Source organism: Piliocolobus tephrosceles, chromosome 10, assembly GCF_002776525.5.
Source record: "Piliocolobus tephrosceles isolate RC106 chromosome 10, ASM277652v3, whole genome shotgun sequence".
Classification (NCBI taxonomy): Eukaryota; Metazoa; Chordata; class Mammalia; order Primates; family Cercopithecidae; genus Piliocolobus; species Piliocolobus tephrosceles.
In genome coordinates this window covers 10,737,363-10,747,649 of record NC_045443.1, presented here as the reverse complement: position 1 = coordinate 10,747,649, position 10,287 = coordinate 10,737,363, and the positions used below count along the sequence as shown (strand labels likewise).

Below are 10,287 nucleotides of genomic sequence, written 5' to 3'. Positions count from 1 at the left end.
ATCTTGGGGTTATAAAAAGTTGAGGAAATTTTCAGAACTCTCCAAATCATTTTCAAATGTAGAGAAGCTCTGTGAAAGGGGTGCCAGCCTTACTTTGTCTTTTGGCTTTGTTTGAGCTTAACTAAGAATCTGGGTTTCTGGGATCTTAAGGATAAAATGCAATCAGATACCCAAAGAAAACTGAAAGGCAAGGTTATTATGCTTGCCTTATTTTCTACCAATATTTTTCCTTAGATCATGTAATGTGTAGATAACACTTTCTCTAATCCAGGAATTTTTTTTTTTTTTTTTTTTTTTTTAAGATAGGGTCTTGCTCTGTCACCCAGGCTGGAATACAGTGGCATGATCACAGTTCACTGCAGGCTTGACCCGGGCTCAAGTGATCCTCCTGCCTCAGGCTCCTAAGTCTCTGGGACTACAGGTGCATACCACCATGCCAGGTGAATTTATGTTTATTTTTTTGTAGAGACAGGATTTTGCTATGTTGCTCAGGCTTGATCCAGGAATTTTAAAGACTTTGTATTTGCTCTTATTCATAGAGACTCTAGTGGTTCAACCACTAAAACATTCCCGCTTTGAATTCAAGAGCAAACTTGCATTGCAGAAATTCAAGTCAGAGGAATGGTGGACCTTGTACGCCATAGAAATACATAAGTTTCAGGTTATCTGTTAGCTCCTTTAGTCCACATTATATATCTCCCTGATGAAATAAATTAGAGAAAACTACAGGGAGATAGAGAGCAGATAGTAATAATAAATTACAGACTAGAAGAAAAAAAAGGGGGGGTATGATGGAAGGAAGAAAGGAAGAAAGGAAGGAGTCTAGTTGAGAGCAAGAAAGAGCAAATCGCACTTTGTAAGCACCTCTGGGACCTCCGAGGGAGCGGTAAATGCTACATCTCTAAGATACATGGAATCTGGTCAGTCCGCAGAGCAATCCGAGTGCTACGCCCAGCTCTTCCTGATCTTCCTGCCCCAGAACTTGTTCTTCTTCCATCTGCTCCACAGTGAGGGGGCTGAGGCTAGAAAACAGATGTGATTCTAGTCTGAGGAGAGTCAGGGAAAGAAAAGGGTGTGGGGAGAAGAAACAAAAAGGCAAATGCAAAGCAGGACATAGCTAAGGCAGGACATAGAATGAAGAGCCTAGAGCAACGATCAAGTTTTCCATGAAGCTCAGACAGATGGAGACACTGAACTCAGGCCAGTCATTTGGCAGGGAGAGCAATGACCTCAATGTGCTGGCCTGGCTAGAGGCTATAGTTTAGGAGAGCCTCCCCAGGCAGTGGGAGGGGGTGTTCTCCTGGGGTTGTAGGAGGTAGTCTGGAGTTGGGGCAGTGAAAACAGGAACAGAATGTTCAGAGCAGGGCTGAAGAAGAGAACAGGCAGGAAGTAGCATCCTAGAAGGAAAGGAGAGGTAGTGAGGCAGGAACTGGTAGAAGAACAGGACAACAATATGCTATTGGGTTTTAGAGACGTTTGAGAATGCAGTTTGTTTCAAGGTTGGTTAGTTTCTTTTCTTTCTTTCTTTTTTTTTTTTTTTTTTTTGTGAGACAGAGTCTTGCTCTGTTGCCCAAGCTGGAGTGTAGTGGCATGAGCTTGGCTCACTGCAACCTTCGCCTCCTGGGTTCAAGTGATTTTCTTGCCTCGGCCTCCTTAGTAACTGGGATGACAGGCGCCCGCCACCACGCCCGGATAATTTTTGTATTTTTAGTAGAGAGGGGGTTTCACCATGTTGGCCAGGCTGGTCTCAAACTCCTGACCTCAAGTGATCTGCTCCCCTCAGCCTCCCAAAGTACTGGGATTACAGGTGTTAGCCACAGCGCCTGGCCAAGGTTGGTTAATTTTTTCATGGCAACTATGGGGGGCCCTTTATTCTACTACAGTTCCCCGTTTGTTTTCAGAGCCCAGGTTTGGATCCCCAGGCGTAGAGATCCCCAGATTTGCTTTTCCCGAAGTGATTTGATCAGCCTCCGTTGCATCGTACATCAATTGATCATTTAATTACATCAAGTCAAAATCAGCACCAATGGTCAGAAACCAGCAAATGCCATCCAGCGTTACAAGCCCATGATTTCCTGGGGTTCTTTTTGACTCATTGAGCAGCAGCCCATACTTCCATCCCATGTAGGCTGGATTTCCTGAGGGCAGACAACACATTCTCCAGCAAGAAGAAAGCCCCTCATGGGGTTGACTGGCAGGTATAGAAGTGACTTAATGAAGGCAATCTGTGTTTGAGTTACCCAGGAAAATGTTAGTTTTTATAAAATGTCTGGGAAAGATGGCAACGTGCAAAGAAAGAGGAGAGAGACAGAGATGTGAGATGTCAGGCTGGCTTTATTCATCTGTTTATTGGCCTGTAAAGAATACACCCATTAGCTGAAGGCCTCTGGGCAAATGTACAGAAACGTTATTACTACAGTCCCATCCAACGAAATTAAACCCAGGAGCTAAACACACACACAAAAAATTTCCCATAAAAGGAAGGAAAAGAAAGGGGGAAGGTTATATGAGGCAGGGAGGGCAGGAAGAGGGAGTGGTGTGTGTAGAGGAATGAAGCAATGAAGTAGTAACAGCCAAACACAAAAGATGGACTTAGATGCCAAAGGACATATGTCCTTAGAAAACTTAGGCTAGGGAACACTTGTTTGTCCATCAAAATCCAGCCTAGATGTCACCTCCTGCCAGAAACCTTTCCTGGTCCCCTCTGCTTCTGAAGAGTTAATCATTCCCTCTATTAAATCAACTCTTTGTTTATTTGTGTAATTATATAATCCACTTTATTAAACTCTTTTACATATCTTTAATCCCTATTAGGCTGAGTGTTTCTTTTTCTTATTTTTTTATTTTTCATAGGAATGGGGTCTCCCTATGTTGCCCAGGCTGGTATCGAACTCCTGGGCTCAAGTCATCCCCCTGCCTCGGTCTCTCAAAGTGCTGGAATTATAAGCGTGAGCCACTGCCCCTAGCTTAGGCTGAGTGTTTCTTGATGGCAGAGGCTGTCTTACTCCTCTTTAGCTGACATAACGGTTAGCACATTAAAACTCAAAATTTGCAGCCTGGCCAACATGGCAAGACCTTGTCTCTGCAAAAAAAAAAAAAAAGAAAGAAAGAAAGAAAAAGAAAATTTTTTTTTTTTGAGACAGAGTTTCACTCTGTCATCCAGGCCAGAGTGCAATGGCACAAGCTCGGCTCACTGCAACCTCTGCCTCCGGAGTTCAAGTGATTCTCCTGCCTCAGCCTCCCAAGTAGCTGAGATTACAGGCACCCACCACCATACCCAGCTAATTTTTGTATTTTTTAGTAGAGACAGGGCTTCACCATATTGGCCAGGCTGGTCTCGAACTCCTGACCTCAGATGATTCACCCGCCTCCGCCTCCTAAAGTTTTGGGATTACAAGCATGAGCAACCACACCTGGCCAAAAGATTGTTTTCAATTAGTCAGGCATGGTGGTACATGCCTGTGGTCCCAGCGACTTAGGAGGCTGAGGCAAGAGGATCACTTGAACCCAGGAGGTCTAGGCTGCAGTGAGCTATGACTATACCACTACACTCCAGCCTGGGCAACACAGTGAGACCCTGTCTCAAAAAAAAAAATCTAAATTTGGTCAACCGGATTGAATTGAGATGAAGACTTGAAATAGTAACTTTCTATTTCTGAAATATTAACATTCCAAAACTTAGTCAAATGCAAGGGGGTAGAGGATAATGTTTTAGGGAAGTAAGCAGTTTGAGAGTAGTATACCTGGAGTTCAGCAAGTGGAACAAGCAATCAATGTATTGAAGTGATATGGGGGCAATAGAGCAAAAAGGAATAGGCTCCCTCAAAGCAGAAAAATTGGACAACAGCTAGTCTTAAAATAAAGGAATTTTGGCAGTAAGACTGTAAAAGTTGTCTCATGTAAAACACATAGAATTTATATCTACAATAATTAGTGCTTCTGTCTCGTCATTTTGCTTTGTGTAAATTTTCTGATGGCACTGGTAGTCAGTCTTATACTGCTACAGTCATACTTTCTTGACCACACAAATGTAAAATGTTTGATCCAGGTTTAAGATTCTGCTCAAGTTCCTGAACCCACAACAAAAAAGATATAAATAACTCTGATAAAACTGGCTGTAAACAAACAAAACAGGACAAGTTCTAAAAATTCATTCATTAATTATCTTCTCATTCGACCTGCCAAAATAAAAAGAAAGAGAGAGAGAGAGAGAAAGAAACTCTGGAATTTGCAAATATGGTTTAAAACAGGAAAGTTCAATGTATATAGTTATTAATAATAACTCATATAATTAGTAATTTAAGCACATCTATATAATAAATATATAGTTTTAGAAATTATATGTATTAATACTAGGCAGCCTGTAAGAGAGTCCCAATGATCCCCATTGCCTGTTTTGTTTTTGAGAGGGAGTCTCTTTCTGTTGCCCAGGCTGGAGTGCAGTGGTGCGATCTTGGCTCACTCCCAACCTGCACTTCCCAGGTTCAAGCAATTCTCATGCCTCAGCCTCCCGAGTAGCTGGGATTACAGATGCCAGCCACCCCACCATGCTAGTTTTTGTATTTTTAGTAGAGACGGGGTTTCACCACGTTGGCCAGGCTGGTCTTGAACTCCTGGGCTCAAGTGATCCACCCGCATCAGCCCCAAAGTGCTGGGATTACCAGCGTGAGCCGCTGTGCCTGGCCTCCCACCTCCTGTTCTTCATCCTCTGTGTGATCCTCCCCCTTTGAATGTGGGCTGGTCTTAGGTACTACTAGCAAATGGAACATAGCAGAGGTGATGGGGTGTGACTTCCAGGATTGTGTAACAAGAAGACTCTGGCTTCTATTTTTGGTTCTTCCTCTTGCTCTCCTGCTTTCTTCTTTGCTCTGAACAAAGCCAGCTGCCATGTTGTGAGCTGCTTTATTGAGATGCCCATGTGGCAAGGCACTGATGTCTGGAACCAAAAGCCAGCAACCCAAGGCCTGCCAAAAGCCACGTGCATGAACTTAGAAGTGAATCTTCTCTCAGTTGGGCCCTGAGATGATGACAGCACCAGCTAACACCTGGATGACAGCCTTGTGAGATACCCTGAGCCAGAGGTACCTAGCTAAGTCATGTTTGGATTACTAATCAACAGAAATGTTGGGAAAATAAGTGTTTTTTGTTTAAAGCTGTTAAATTTTGGGCTACATAGGTAACTAATATGTTGTGTAACTACAATACAGGATTATTTGTATTATATAAATTTAATATATATATGCAACTATATATAGTATATGCCTTAGTCCATTTGTATTGCTGTAAAGGAATACCCAAGGCTGGGTAATTTATAAAGAAAAGAGGTTTATTTGGCTCATGATTCTGCAGGCTGTGCAAGAAGCGTGGTGCCAGCATCTGTTTCTGGTGAGGGACACAGGTTTCATCCACTCATGGATGAAGGGGAAGGGGAGCTGGTGTGTGTACCTATCACATGGCAAGAGAGGAAGGAAGCAAGAGAGAGGGGAGGGAGGAGCCAGGCTCTTTTTAACAACCAGCTCTCACAAGAATTAATACAGTGAGAACTCACTCATTACTATGGGGAGAACACCAAGCCATTTATGAGGAATCTGACCCCATGATCCAAGCACCTCCCACTAGACCTACCTCCAACATTGGGGGTCAAATTTCAACATGAGATTTGGAGGGGCCAAACCATATCCAAACCATAGCAGTACATAATAATTATATGATATAGTATCAATACAGTTATATTAAGATGAAATACTATAAATTACCTCATATATTAAATATTAATGTAAATTATAATAATAGCTAATATTCATAGAGCATTTATCACGTGTTAGGCTATGCTAACTAAAAAGTAAGTACAGTATGATTATGCTACATAAATTGTATACCTCCTTTGGAAAATAATACATTCACAGGAAAGCAGAGAGAAAAGAAAGGAAGGAGATGAAAAGAAAAAATAAAGAAGAGATAAGGGAGAAGGGAGAGGAGAGAAGGAAGAGACATGGAGAGTAAGAAGGAATCAAGACCCCCCTGATTCAGTTACCTCCCCCGGGTCCCTCCCACAACATGTGGGAATTCACTCAAGTTGAGATTTAGGTGGGGACACAGCCAAACCATATCATTCTGTCCCTGGTCTCTCCAAATCTCATGTCCTCACATTCCAAAACTAATCATTGCCTTCCCAACAGTCCCCCAAAATCTTAACTCATATCAGCATTAACCCCAAAGTCCACAGTCCAAAGTCTCATCCAAGACAAGGCAAGTCCCTTCCACCTATGAGCCTGTAAAATCAAAAGCAAGCTAGTTACTTCCTAGATACAATGCGGGTACAGGTATTGGGTAAATACAGCTGTTCCAGGTGGGAGAAATTGGCCAAAACAAAGGGGTTATAGGGCCCATACAAGTCCAAAATCCACTGGAGCAGTCAAATTTTAAAGCTCCAAAATGAATTCTTCGTCTCCAGGTCTCACATCCAGGTCACACTGATACAAGAGGTGGGTTCTCATAGTTTTGGGCAGCTCTGCCCCTGTGGCTTTGCAGAGTACAGCCTCCCTCCCGGCTGCTTTCACAGGCTGGCATTGAGTGTCGGCAGCTTTTCCAGGCACACGGTGCAAGCTGCTGGTGGATCTACCCTGCTGGGGTCTGGAGAGCAGTGGCCCTTTTCTCACAGCTCCACTAGGCAGTGCCTCAGTAAGGACTCTGTGTGGGGGCTCCAATCCCACATTCCCTTCTGCACTGCCCTAGCAGAGGTTCTGCATGAGAGACCCACCCCTGCAGCAAACTTTTGCTTGGCCATCCAGGCATTTCCATACATCTTCTGAAATCTAGACAGAAGTTCCCAAACCTCAATTCTTGACTTCTGTCCACCCACAGGCCCAACATCACATGGAAGCTGCCAAGGCCTGGGGCTTCCACCCTCTGAAGTCACAGCCCAAGCTGTATGTTGGCCCCTTTCAGCCACGGCTGGAGCGGCTGAGACACAGGTCACAAAGTCCCAGGCTGCACACAGCACAGAGACCCTGGACCCAGCTCATGAAGCCACTTTTCCTCCTGGGCCTCTGGGTCTGTGATGGGAGGGGCTGCCATGATGTTCTCTGACATGGCCTGGAGACATTTTCCCCATGGTCTTGGGGATTATAGGCTCCTTGCTACTTATGCAAATCTCTGCAGCTGGCTTGAATTTCTCCCCAGAAAATGGATTTTTCTTTTCTTTCTTTCTTTTTTTTTTTTTCTTTATATGGAATTTTGCTCTTGTTGCCCAGGCTGGAGTGCAATGGCAAGATCTCAGCTCATTGCAACCTCCGCCTCCCAGGTTCAAGCGATTCTCCTGCCTCAGCCTCCCAAGTAGCTGGGATTATAGGCATGCACCACCATCCCAGCTAATTTTATATTTTTTAGTAAAGACGGGGTTTCTCCGTGTTGGTCAGGCTGTTCTTGATCTGCCCTCCTCGACCTCCCAAAGTGCTGGGATTACAGGCATGAGCCACCGCACCTGGCCGGATTTTTCTTTTCTATCGCATAGTCAGGTTACAAATTTTCCAAACTTTTATGCACTGCTTCCCTTATACAGAAATTTCTTCCACTAAATACCCTAAATCATCTCTCTCAAGTTTAAATTTCCACAAATCTCTAGAGCAGGAGCAAAATGCCACCAGTCTCTTTGCTAAAACATAACAAGAGTTACCTTTGCTCCAGTTCCCAACAAGTTGCTCATCTCCATCTGAGATCACCAAGCCTGGATTTTATTGTCCATATTGCTGTCAGCATTTTGGGCAAAGTCATTCAGCAACTTTTTTTGTGGAACTCTAGAAAGTTCCAAATGTTCCCACATTATCCAGAGAACCCGCTCCCGATGTTTATATGAGTTCTTTTCTATTCCCTAAGTGTCTCGGCTGGTTAGAGAAATAAAAGGAAAGAGCACAAGAGAGAGAAATTTAAAGCTGGGTGTCCAGGGGAGACATCACACGTCGGCAGGATCCATGATGTTCCCTGAGCCATAAAACCAGCAAGTTTTTATTAGGGATTTTCAAAAGGGGAGGGAGTGGACGGAGTGCACGAATAAGGTGTGGGTCACAGAGATCACATACTTCACAAGGTAATAAAATATCACAAGGCAAATGGAGGCAGGCCGAGATCACAGGACCACCGGATGAGGTGAAATTAAAATTGCTAGTGAAGTTTCAGGCACGCATTGTCATTGATAACATCTTATCAGGAAACAGGGTTTGACAGCAGACAACTGTCTGACCAAAATTTATTAGGCGGGAATTTTCCTCATTCTAATAAGCCTGGGAGCGCTACAGGAGACTGGGGCTTATTGCATCCCTTCAGCTTCCACTGTAAAAGGCAGCAAGCCTTAAAGGGGCCGTCTATAAACCTACCTTCAGGGTGCATTCTCTTTCTCAGGGATGTTCCTTGCTGAGAAAAAGAATTCAGCGATAGTTCTCCTATTTGCTTTCAAAAGAGGGGAAATGTAGTTCTGTTCCGTCCGGCTCACCGTCGGACAGTTCAAAGTTACCTGCCTTGTTCCCTGGACATTGCTGTTATCCTGTTCTTTTTTCAAGATGCCCAGCTTTCATATTGTTCAAACACACATGCTCTACAAACAATTTGTGCAGCTGACACAATCACAGGGTCCTGAGGCGACATTTATCCTCCTCAGCTTAGGAAGAAGATGATGGGATTAAGACTTTGGGTGATCCACCTGCCTTGGCCTCCAAAGTGCCGGGATTACAGACTTGAGCCACCATACCTGGCCTCTGACCAGGTATTTCTTCAGAGTAATGCAACAACAGCCTAATACAGTGACAGGCAGAGCTGTACTGAGAGCAGTGACAGCTGGTCTTTCAAATACTCCTTACTGACAAGTTTTCGTGAATCACTGATACCTTTCCATTTGAAGAGCATCCTCCTCGACTCCCTGAATGATGCTATTTAACAAACTACACCAAAATTTAGTGACTAAAAACAACAATAATGATTATTTTCTTGATTCTGTGTGTTGATCAGGCAGGAATTCTGCTTTACATAGTGTTAGCTGGGCTGCAGGAATGGCTGAATGGCTAGTTGCTGCTAGCTGCCAGTGGGAATCCCAAATAGGGTTGTTGGCAGAAGCCTCAGTTATCTTCCATGTAGTATCCCCACCAACTCACTTGAGCTTCTTCTTCTTTTTTTTTTTTTTTTTTTTGAGATGGAGTTTTGCTCTGTCACTCAGGCTGGAGTGTAGTGGTACGATCTTGGCTCACAGAAACCTCTGCCTCCCAGGTTCAAGCAATTCTTCTACCTTAGCCTCCCGAGTGGCTGGGACTACAGGTGTGTGCCACCATGCCTGACTAATGTTTCTATTTTTTAGTAGAGATGGGGTTTCACCATGATGGCCAAGCTAGTCTCGAACTTCTGACCTCAGGTCATCCACCCGCTTCAGCCTCCCAAAGTGCCGGGTTTACAGGCATGAGCCACAGCACCTGGCCTCACTTGGCCTTCTGACAGCACAATCATGGGTTGAGAGAGCACGTGAAGAAACATCATATCTCCTAAGGCTCACTCTTAGAAGTTCTCACCATGTTCTGTTTGTTCAAATAAGCCACAGGGTCAGTTCCAATTTAAGGGAAAGAGAAATAAACTCCACCTTTTCCTGGGAAGAGTGGCAACAAACAAACATGCAGTCATCTTTAGTCCTCCACAGCATCTCTGAAGTTAAGCCTCATCGTTTCAACAGACTAGGGTTAAGTGTCAAATAGTCAACATTTACATTTTGCCCTTTCCCTGAAGCCTAACTTACCTCTTCTCACAATTCTTTTTTTTTTTTTCTTCTTTTTTTTTTTTTTTAGGGCACCGGGGGCCAGTATCTTGCCCTGTTGCCTAGGCTGGAGTGCAGTGGCACTATCTCAGCTCGCTGCAACCTCTGCCTCTCAGATTCAAGCGATTCTCCTGCCTGAGCCTCCCAAGTAGCTGGGATTAGAGGCATGTGACACCATGCCCAACTAATTTTTGTATTTTTAGTAGAGATGGGGTTTCACCATGTTGGCCAGGCTGGTCTTGAACTCCTGACCTCAAGTGATCTGCCCACCTCAGCCTTTCGAAGTACTAAGATTAGTCATGAGTCACTGCGTCCAGCCTCTTGTTGCAATTCTTTATTTATTTATTTAATTTATTTATTTTTAGGCCGGGCGCGGTGGCTCAAGCCTGTAATCCCAGCACTTTGGGAGGCCGAGACGGGCGGATCACGAGGTCAGGAGATCGAGACCATCCTGGCTAACACGGTGAAACCCTGTCTCTACTAAAAAATACAAAAAA

At 44.2% G+C, this 10,287-nt stretch overlaps 1 pseudogene; it reads left to right on the top strand.

Moving 5' to 3' along the window:
- The first annotated feature begins 910 nt into the window (after positions 1-910).
- Positions 911-10,287, top strand: part of LOC111526627 — a 14,541-nt pseudogene continuing 5,164 nt past the window's right edge.